Source organism: Lissotriton vulgaris, chromosome 8, assembly GCF_964263255.1.
Source record: "Lissotriton vulgaris chromosome 8, aLisVul1.2, whole genome shotgun sequence".
NCBI classification, from domain to species: domain Eukaryota; kingdom Metazoa; phylum Chordata; class Amphibia; order Caudata; family Salamandridae; genus Lissotriton; species Lissotriton vulgaris.
The window spans coordinates 787,104,179-787,115,402 of NC_141696.1; the positions used below are offsets into that span (position 1 = coordinate 787,104,179).

The following is an 11,224-nucleotide window of genomic DNA, read 5'->3' on the forward strand; positions in this document are numbered from 1 at the left end:
AGTCCTGGCCCGACCGTGCTTCAGGCGACCAAGGAGCTCCCTTCTCGCGTGGCAAGGTGGCCTGGACGGGAAGGAGCAGAGGACCTGTGAGAGTACCCCAGCTCCTCTCGTTGGGAGGCGGGCGGGATAGGGAGCCACCTGGCACTTCCCTTTCGGCACCTCCAACCTGGGAAAGGGTGGAGTGGTCTACTTGCCAGCCTGCGTGCATGGCTCGGGCCACCTGGCAATGGTCAGCTGATGTGCAGGTGGGGTGATCCTCCCTCTTTGCCAGTTGGCCTAACGGCTAGGGCGCTCGACCTCGGACCTGGGGATCTGGGTTCGAGTCTTGGTAACGACGCAAAAACCTCCTGTGATTCTGGGCAAATCACTTAATCTCCCAGTGCCTAAAATGAATGTGTGTCCTCATGTAACGTAACTGGTAATATATGTAAAGCGCTCTGATACCTGATTCGGTTCGGGTCTAGTTCGCGCTATATAAAACTCTGCAAAAAAAAAAAAAAGGTACCCGGTTTGACCCGGTCACTTGCGGACAGGTGAAGGGTTTGAAGACTCGCGTGGTCCCTCCCGGTTATTCCAGGAGGGACCGGCAGCAGTGGGGCTGCCTCCTCCCTTCGATACAGGAGCCCCCTTCTCGCCCATAGGTGGGTGGGAATACTCCCGAGCTGAGCGCCTGGCAATGCCTTTTTTCTCCCAACGGTGCAGTCTGGCTCCCAGAGCGGAAGCCTTGAACAGGGCGCCCAGGCCGTCTCTCAGTATAGGCAGTGGATGGACAGCGTTGCCTTTCTCCAGCCTCTCCTGTGCCTGCAGGTGGGCAAACATTTTTGAAGAGTTGCCTGTGACTCTGGGCGGTGGATATCCTGGCTCACGCATCGATGAAGAATGCAGCTAGCCTCAAGAATTAGTGTGAATTGTAGAACACATTGATCATCGACACTTCCAACACACGTTGCAGCCCCGGATTCCTCCCGGGGCTATGCCTGTCTGAGGGTCGCTCAATCGTCAATCACCCTGGGGTACCCCTGGACGCAGCTGGGGCTGTTGCAGGGTTAGCTTTGCTTCCCTTCGTCCCCCCACAAGGTCAGAGCCCCCAATCACTCGTGAAAGAGTCCCTCACTGGGTCCTGTTGTGGAGTTACGCCACCGGCGCGCCTAGCCTCACCTCCCTGCTTCTCCGATGGTGATGGGTACAAGTGACCGGTCCACCCCAGGCCTGGCTGCATGCTGCATGTGGCACGCACCCACTTGCCTCAGGTGCCCACCTCCGCAAATGGCTTCGGGGGAGGGCAAAACCCCTCCAGATCCGATCCAGGGAAGAGAGCATGCGCAGCCGGAAAGCCAGGCCCCTGCTCCTGCAAGGTCCTGGCCTTCCCGGGCGGATCTCCCTAACGCTTTGGCGTTTTTTCTGACTAAGACCTCAGATCAGACATGGTGATGAGCTGAATTTAAGCATATTACTAAGTAGAGGATAAGAAATTATTCATGATTCCCCCAGTAACGGCGAGCGAAGAAGGAAGAGCCCAGCACCAAATCCCCACCCAGCGGTGGGCACAGAAATGTGGTGTATAGAAGACCGACTCCCTGGGCATCTCTCAGGGGGTCCAAGTCCTTCTGATCAAGGCTCACCCCGTGGATGGTGTTAGGCCTGTAGCGTCCCCCGGTACCCCAGGATCGGGTCTACTCGGAGTTGGGTTGCTTGGGAATGCAGTCCAAAGCGGGTGGTAAACTCCATTTAAGGCTAAATACAGGCGCAAGACTAATAGCCTACATAAGGAAAAGTTGAAAAGAACTTTGAAGAGAGAGTTCAAGAGGGCTTGAAACCATCAAGAGGTAAAAGGGTGGGGGTCCATGTAGTCCACCTGGAGAATTCAACACGGCGGGAAAGCTGGTGGCCCAGGAGTTCCAGATCCTCTCCTTGGGACTGGCGCCTGGGCCCTACCTGGCTCTCGCAGGGTGCATTTCCTCTACAGTGGTGCCTCGCTACCAGCTCCAGGTCGTCTGGGAAGGCTTCGGGTGGCAGGTGGCCCTCCGCTCTGATGAAGGGTATAACAGCCCCCCACCAGCAGCTCCACCGTGTCCGTGGGGCTGAGGGAGATTCAACCGCCTCTGTGCCCTCCCCAGGCGGCCCGCTCCCAGCCACCCCTCGGGGTACCGGGCGGGGAAGCCCACGCTGGGCACCAGGGGTCTGCGGTGATGTCAGTTACCCACCGACCCATCTTGAAACATGGACCGAGGAGTCTAACACGTGTGTGAGTAGGAGGGCCGAGCAAAACCCTGTGGTGCAATGAAGGTGAGGGCCACACGCACCGGCTGAGGTGAGATCCTGCTTCGCTTCCAGCAGTGGGCGCACCACTGGCCTGTCTCTCCCACTCTGTGGGGGAGGTGGAGCATGAGCATGCGTGATAGGACAATAAAGATGGTGAACTAAGCCTGGGTAGGGAGAAGCCAGAGGAAACTCTGATGGAGGTTGTTAGCAGTCTTGATACGCAAATCGGTCATCCGACCTGGGTATGGGTATGGGGCGAAAGACTACTCGAACCATCTAGTAGCTGGTTCCCTCCAAGGTTTTCATAAGGGTAGCTGGTGCTCGGAGCTCCCAGTTTTATCTGGTAAAGCGAATGATTAGAGGTCTTGGGGTCGAAACAATCTCAACCTATTTTCAAACTTTAAATGGGTAAGAAGCTCAGCTCGCTGGTGTGGAGCCGGGCATGTAATGCGAGTGCCTAGTGGGACTCTTTTGATAAGCAGAACTTGCGCTCTGGGATGAACCGAACACCAGGTTAAGGCTCCTGATGCCGACGCTCATCAGACCCCAGAAAAGGTGATGGTTGATATAAACAGCAGGACGGTGGCCATGGAAGTCGAAATCCGATAAGGAGTGTGTAACAACTCACCTGCAGAATCAACTAACCCTGAAAATGGATGGGGATTGGAGCATCAAGCCCAGACCCAGCCATCGCTGAGAGCAGCGGGAGTTAAGCCACGATGAGTAGGAGGGCTGATGCGGTGCTCACGGAAGCCCGGGGCGAGGGCCCGGGTGGAGATGCCCCAGGTGCAGATCTTTGTGGTAGTATCAAATATTCAATCAAGAACTTTGAAGGCCGAAGTGCAGAAAGGTTCTATGTGAATAGTAGTTGAACATGGGTCAGCCGATCGTAAGGGAGTCGGGTTCAAATCCCCGAACCCAGAGTGGCGGAGACGGACGCCCTCGCGGCGTCCAGTGCGGTAATGCAATGATCCCGGAAAAGCCGCCGGGAGCCCCGGGTAGAGTTCTCTTTTCTTTATGAAGGGCAACCTGGAATGGGTTCGCCCCGAGAGAGGGACCCGAGCCTTTGAAAGCGCTGCGGTTCCGGCGGCGTCTGGTGAGCTCTCGCTGGTCCTTGAAAATCCGGGGGAAATGGTGTAAATCTCGTGCCGGGCCATACCCATATCCGCAGAAGGTCTCTAAGGTGAACAGCATCTGGCATGTTAGAACAATGTAGGTAAGGGAATTAGGCAAGTCAGATCTGTAATTTTTTGATAAGGATTTGCTCTAAGGGCTGGGTTGGTCGGGCTGTGGCGTGAAGCGGGGCTGGGTGTGTGCCGCAGCTGGATGAAGCACTGCCCTCTGGGGCAGCACCAACTCTGGACACAAACTGGGCCCTTCCTGTGGATCATCCCAGCTCTGGTGGTCGCCTCTCCCCGTGCCCCCTCACATGGGGCGTGGGGCTGGCATTCTGCCTCAGCTGTCACCTAACATCTGACGTTGAACTGATGCAGACCAGGAGATTCTGACTGTTTAATTCAAACAAAGCATCACAAAGGCCCAAGGCGGGTGTTCACCCGATATGATTTCAGCCCAGTGCTCTGAATGTCAAAGTGAAGAAATTCAATGAAGCGCGGGTAAAAGGCTGGAGTAACTATACTCTCTAAAGGTAGCCAAATGCCTTGTCATCTATTTAGTGACATGCATGAATGGATGAATTACCTCTGGCCTTACCTACTATCTAGCGAAACCACAGCCAAGGGAAGGGGCTAGGCACAGTCAGCGGGGAAAGAACCCCCAGTTGAGCTTGACCCTAGTCTGCCACTGTGAAGAGACCTGAGAGGTGTAGGATAACTGTGAGCCCCTCGGGCCACCATTGAAATACAATTATTGTTACAGTTTTTTCACTTACCCAGTGAGACGGGGGCAAGCCCCATGGGGCTCTCGCTCCTGGTTCCAAGCGCCAGGCACCCACCGGGGGTGACCCGCTCCGTGGACAGTGGCAGGTAGGGAGTTTGACTAAGGCGGTATACTGGTCAAATGATAATGCAGGTGTCCTAAGGCGAGCTCAGGGAGGACAGAAAACTCCAGCGGAGCAGAAGGGCAAAAGATCATTTGATCTCAATTTTCAGTTTACCCTGGGAAGAGTTGGCGTAGTGCCGCTATGCGTAGTTCCATGGAGTTATAAAAAAAATTCTTGGAACAGGAGCCCATGTCCTGCGGCCAGCTAAGGATCCGTGTGCTTGGGACGGTGGTCCCTCATGCCTGGGCAGGATCAGATCCCCCCAGGGCCTGGGTTTCAGACAGAGGCTGGGTTGTGGGAGCCCCCGTCCTGTGGCCTGCCAAGGGTCCGTGTGCCAAGGACAGGGGTCCCTGCTGCCTGGGAGGCTCCCCCCCCCCCCAGGGCGGGCCGTGGGTTGTGGGAGCCCATATCCTGTGGCCAGCAGAGGGTGTGGGTTCCTGTCACAGAGGTCCATTGGGCTGGGGCAGAACTCCCCCACTTCACCTGCGTGTCAAAGTACTTGCAGGTCTTGGGTCAGAGTTTTGCCGGGGGCCCCCCCTTGCAGGCCCATGCCAGACACCCCATTAAGGGCTCTAATGAGCCTCTGGGAAGCAAAGCCCCGAGCCCTGCATGGGCAGGTGAGACCTCTCCGGAGAAGGCTCGGGGCAGGCAGATTGGCGTCCTTCGGGCCCAGGTTTCTGGTTGCGCCTTTCCCCTCGGCCATCTGGTTGTGCACAATGCTTTCCAGTGGGGTGACCAGATGGCCACGCCGACCTCCTCCGGCCTGCCATGTGGCAAATTGCCCGGGATGGGCTCCATCAGTCCTGGGTAGTCCTCCCCTGGGTGTCCGGGCCTGAGAGCGCTGGCCGGGTGTTCCCACCCAAGGCTCCGTCCCACGCCCTGGGCCCGTGCAGGCCATCCCCAGCTTGGCTGGGATCAGGAACATAGGGCAGGGCCCTTGGTGGCCTGACACAGGCCAGTGGAGGCCACCTCTATGCGGGTTAGCCCAGCGGCAGGCCCAGGGATGACTTAAGCTCCTGCTTTGGAGCGGATTTGGAGGATCCTCATTCTTAGCCCAGCTGGGGTCTCTGAGAGCCCCAGGATGCAGAGCCCCTGAGTCATGCATGGGCAGGCGGGAGCCCTCCAGGGAAGACTCGGGGCAGGCTGAGTGAGCCCGGCCATTTGGTTGCTCCTTTCTCCTCGGCCATCTGGTCATGTGCAATGCTTTCCAATGGGGCGACCAGATGGCTGGGCTCCCCAGGCAATGTTCCATGCCCTGGGCCCAGGCAGGCCTTCCCAAACCTGGCTGGGTTCAGGAGCATAGGCCGGTGACCTTGGTTGCCCTACACAGACTCGTGGAGGCCTCCCCTGTGTCGCCTGTCCTGGGGGTGGGCCCAGGGATGGGTTAAGCTCCTGGATGGGCCCAAGTCAGAGGTCCATCCTAGCAGGAGGACTGGGGAGGGTCTGTACCCAGCCCCATTTACACTTATGAAGGCTTTACCTACAGCATACACAAAGGAAACTAATACCAGGCTTGCTCAACCTTTCGCCACCCCAGATAGTTTGGAGCCGTTGACCAGGGAAAGTGGAAACGTTTTCCAGAGCCAGTTTTGGGAGTAGGGCATGAAATCCTACATACAGTGGCTGACATCAGGTACAAATATTGGACTTCAAGACTGAATCTTCAGGACACTCTTGTACCTGTGGAAGATTGAGAAGAACTGCCCTGCTGCTTGAAGAACTGCCTTGGTGTCTGAAGAAGGACGACTGAACCTGCTTGACTGGCTTCCAGCCTATCCAAAGAGAAGTCAGTTGGCTGAGCTCCTATGTGAGCTACCAGGGCATAATAATCTTCATAGGCCACCATCAGATGCCCAGCTGATCAGCTGCAACTGGACCTGCCTGGGCCCTGCTGCTGGCCTCTGCTAGAGTAAGTCCTGACCCTTAGGGGGTGTTCCTTAGGTCATTCACCATAGGCTGACATTAGTGGAAACTACTCCAAAAAGAAAAGGCAAAAATACTGAAGTTTTTGCTTGTTACAACTGTGAACGGATCAGTTCGCTCCAAAACTCTATCACCTGCAAAGACTTCAAATTGAAAGGTCTGGTGAGACCTGCTCTTTCAGCAAATAACAACTGTATTAAATGACCTCAAAGACCGCCAATGTAAGACCTACATTTCCCACTACATCAATGACAACCTGCAATGATCGCCAACACAAAGCTCCAGTACCGACTGGATCTTCGCGCTACCGCAACAACCACAAGCAACCCTCGACCTGCTGTTTAAGCTGGAAAGCCTCCTCCAACAAGAATAGTTCCAGACATGGGGAGGAAATCTTCAATGAACTAACCTGGTACCTGCATCTTCCCCACGCTCCAATACGGGTAACCTAAACTTGTGACTGTCCCACGGACTAGTGCGACCAGATGACCGCGATTTATGTCTTTCTCATGTCATTTCATTTAATAAAATGTACTATATTTTTCTAAATTGATTTGGGATTTTTCTTCTGTTGTGTTGTCACTGTGATACTGTTTGTTTGCTGCATAAATACTTTACACATTTCCTCTAACTTAAGCCTGATCGCTTTTGTGCGATGCATCCAAAGTATTAAGCACACATTAATTTAGTCACTTTTGTGGTTTACTCTGACAAGGACTGTGGTTGTTCCCTGAATGGGGTTTCTACCCCTCTCAACCAATAACCCAACTTCTTACAGTAAGTATCCTGCTTCAAATACTTTTAAACAATCACTGTGTCCCTGCTTTAAAAACACTGCCATTGTTAGTGGCAAATGTGTTAATGGAGTCAGAACTTCTCACTTTACCTTATAATCGGCATTTGGAGCAGCAAGGTGGATTACAGAAAACATGCACTTCACTACCCATTGGGCTACCGCAGGGCATTTGACAGTAGTGCAAGAAAGACATCCACTGTCATTGAAAATGTGCATAAGCAAACATCCTGATGGAACTGAATTGTAAAGATTTTGAATTCATTCAGCCAAGGGTTTTGACAGTATGCACTGGGTGAAACATTGTTGCTGCAGTGGCATATAGAAGGTACCTTGTACATACCCTGCCCATCCCAACTATCAGTTCTTTGAAGTGATTGGACAGTTGTCATAGGAAAATGAGCCAGGTTATGTAATAGTTTATGCAGCTGACAATATTAATAATAGGTAATTTGTAGAGCTAGGATTTCATTCTCCATTACAGAACCTGTTTAACACACTCTGCAGGCCCTTAAATTAGCCTTCACCCCTTGTGTGCTCAGGATGGCCTCCAACCATCCTGTCACACTGGGCGTGTGCTCAGGACGGCCCGGGGCCGTCCGAATGCCACCAATTCCCCAGCACGGCATTCTGCACCTGCGCTGGAGAATTAATTTGTGGGCGGAGTTCAGACGGCCCCCGGCTGTCCTGAGCACATGCCCAGCGTGACGTAGGATGGCCGGGGGTCGTCCTGAGCACGCAAGGGGTTATGCCCCTAATTATATCCCCACACCGTGGCAAAATTCCTGACACAGGGAAGGGGTTAAAGGCAAGGATTTAAGTTTTCTTAGGAAAGGCTGGTTCTGAGCATTCCTGTCTCAGAGCCAAAGGCATGGTGTGCCATATTTTTCAAGGTAGGAAGCTAAAGGAACATTCTCCCATATGTGCTTTTTTAATATTGGGAATCACCGTGAGCGAGGCTCCTGTAGCCCTAAGACTTCCCTGGGGATCAAAAAGGCTTCACCAGAGAATATAGATATCAAGGTCCTTTTCTGTTCAAACTTTTATGGCAAAAGCATGTATCTTCAAAGGGAACTCTCTTGTTCACAGGAAGCCAATGTAGTTTGGCAAGGGCAGGTCCCATGGGCAAACGCCTTGGAAGATTGATCAGCAGACATGCGGCTGCACTCTGCACCCTCTGGAGCTTTCTCAGTATACCTCGTAAGGCTCTGAGAAATAACACATTACAATAGTCCAGTCTGGACATGACCAGTTCCTGGACAACTGATTTTCTGGCAGTCTTAGTGAGAAGGCCCGTGATCTTGTTCAATGTTTTTAGAATTCTGAAACATTTTCCTGCTAGGCTGGAGATCTGGCTGTCAAATGATAAATAAGTGTCAAACCAGATGTTGAGGTTCTTTACTTTTGGCTTAGGAAAAGGGGCTGATCCAAGTATGTCTGGCCACCAAGCAGTGGACCATGTAGATGGATGCTTTAAAAGGATGAGAACCTCAGTTTCTCAGGCACTAAGTTTGAGGCAGCTGTAATCAATCCACTCTTCTAGCTCAACCAGGCAATATCTAAGCCAAACCACAGAGGGTCCCTCATCCTGATGCAAGGTGATAATAGGCTGTGTGTCATCGGCATACGCCACAATGTTAAAGCCATAATGCTTGATGACATTTGCTAGGGGGAAACAAATGTTAGACAAAACGTAACATATGAAAATACATCAGACGAATAAAAAATTTCTAGCAAATAAGCCTCAATTCTGTCCCCTCCCAAATGTCCTCTTTCACTTGCCAATGGGCTAATGGTAACACCTGTGGGTGAATAGGGAAGAGGTAGGAACAGTTGGTATTTATTTGCGCTTTCCTAACGATAAAATATGGATCCACTATAGAATGATCTCTGACTGGGAGTGCTTTTTTGGCAGTGTGTCAATGTGAGTTCCTCACATAATACTGCCAAAAGCTCTGATGATTCTAAGAAGTTTAGGTTTCATTAGAAGTCTTTATACTTGGGGCACTTATATGAACTTGCGAACCCTGAGGAATAATGGAAGAAGTGTGAAGCCTGAAAGTAGGGGTAGAGAATACCTATAGATGGTATCCATCTGCAACTGTGGTCTTCTTTACAGGTGATCAAAAGAAGATAGGATTGTATGGATTGTGGACTACAGTCAGATGCCAGGGGTTGAAGAAAACAAGGACCAATCAATGTAGAGTAAAGTGGTCATACTGACTAATACAATTCTCAGTGGTAATATGTAAAGCCTACAAGAAATGTTTCCAAGTAAACCTTCTCCAATGCCTATTTATGGCAGTGCAAAGCTGTAACTGCACATCCTACAAGTCTTTAAAAATTTTAAATAGGGTGAGCGGACTTTTTTATGAGACCACTTTTTCTTTCAAAACATTTTCAAAAAGGATTCAGCCTCCATCATACATTTTTTAAATCGTAAGTGTTATCTAGCAAACGTTCTTTAGGCTACAATGCTTCACAATGACTGAGGCAACATGGGACTCCTCAACAACTCCCAGCAATGACTGGGTCAGTGACCAGTGGTGGATATTGACTTGGACTCCCTCTTGTGTCCCTGGGATCTCTAGCTCTGCTCCTCTCTTTATCTGCGATTCTACACCTCTCACCACGGCTGCTCCATTCCTCCAGTATTCTATTGACTTATCAGTTCTGTTCTCCTGCTATGCACTTCTCTCCTCTTACAGTTTGGTATTCTGTCCCTCTAACTGCTCTTCAGTATCAAATTCTTCAAATGCTATCTTAGCTGAGCTATGTCTATTGTATTGAGGTCCCACCAGATGCCCAGTGTTGCCACCCTTTTCTTGAGTGTAGATAGTCCATTTATTAGATCTGTTAGCCTTAGAGTGGTTTCCCCCAAATGTTTTGCCTTTACCCTCCCATTTCTGCTCCAATTTGTTTTCATTGGCTTTTAGACTCTCAACACTTTACCACTGCTAACCACTGCTAAAGTGTTTGTGCTCACTCTTTTAAACATGTTAAAATTTACTTACAACTGACTGGCATATTTAATTTACTTATGAGTCTCTTATAGGGTATTATACCATATACCAAGGATCTGTCAAATAAATCTTACTAGTAGGCCTGCAGCACTTATTGTCCCATCCACTTAAGGAGGTGTTACAGCAAACAAATGATGGAAGGAATGATGACAATGCAAACATTCTCCCCCAGTGGAAAGATCTGGGTTAAATCCATTATTCTTTTGCACACTACGCCACTCCTTTTTGGACCCAGCCATATGCAAATAAGTCTTGACCCTTTGCCCCATGGGAACAGTCCAGACCGAACTGCCAGGCCAGGTCCTCCCTGGACCGGAAACAAGCATCCTAGGACCGGTTTCAGGGATATCATTCTTCTTCAGCCAAGCTAGCTTGAATCCAGTGATGGAGGAGTGAGCTAGAGAACAATGATGGATTAAACTCAGATCAGTTGACTGGAGGTGAGTGCTTGCAATGTTCAACACTCTGTCCATCATCCCCTTAGGTTTTGCTTTGTTCGCCCTAAGTTGGCAGGGTATGCCCAGACATAGCTTGATTCCAGTGGCATGAAACACTACCTCTCGCGCTAGCCCCACGAACCCAACTACGCTTTTTGTGATATTTTAACTGTTAAATGCTAAATGTACATTTGAGATCTAGAAATATTTTAATTTTGATTGTGTGCCGGTGAAAACTACTTGCACATTTGTGGCAGCTTGTCCTTTGATCCGAGTGCTCTCCCCGGTCCACCGCATCAATCTCGTGCTGTTTGCGTGGAGGGAGGCACTCACTTCCTGGTGGAGACGCGCAGAGCGGCCATTGTGGCAGGGTGGCGCTCTAGTGCTCAACCGCTCATAGTGTATTTAAAGGCTCAGACGGGCTGACGCGCTCGAGAATGAAACACTACCTCTCGCGCTAGCCCCACGAACCCAACTACGCTTTTTGTGATATTTTAACTGTTAAATGCTAAATGTACATTTGAGATCTAGAAATATTTTAATTTTGATTGTGTGCCGGTGAAAACTACTTGCACATTTGTGGCAGCTTGTCCTTTGATCCGAGTGCTCTCCCCGGTCCACCGCAGCAATCTCGTGCTGTTTGTGTGGAGGGAGGCACTCACTTCCTGGTGGAGACGCGCAGAGCGGCCATTGTGGCAGGGTGGCGCTCTAGTGCTCAACCGCTCATAGTGTATTTAAAGGCTCAGACGGGCTGACGCGCTCGAGAATGAAACACTACCTCTCG

General features: G+C 51.1%; 1 non-coding gene and 1 pseudogene across 1 annotated transcript; both read left to right on the forward strand.

Moving 5' to 3' along the window:
* Window positions 1–837: 837 nt before the first annotated feature.
* On the forward strand, window positions 838–991 carry LOC147697983 (5.8S ribosomal RNA). Its single transcript, XR_015299475.1, has one exon. It is a non-coding gene; the product is annotated as a 5.8S ribosomal RNA (ribosomal RNA).
* A 440-nt stretch (window positions 992–1,431) lies between these two features.
* LOC147697984 (28S ribosomal RNA) lies at window positions 1,432–3,462 on the forward strand (annotated as a pseudogene).
* The last annotated feature ends 7,762 nt before the right edge of the window (window positions 3,463–11,224 follow it).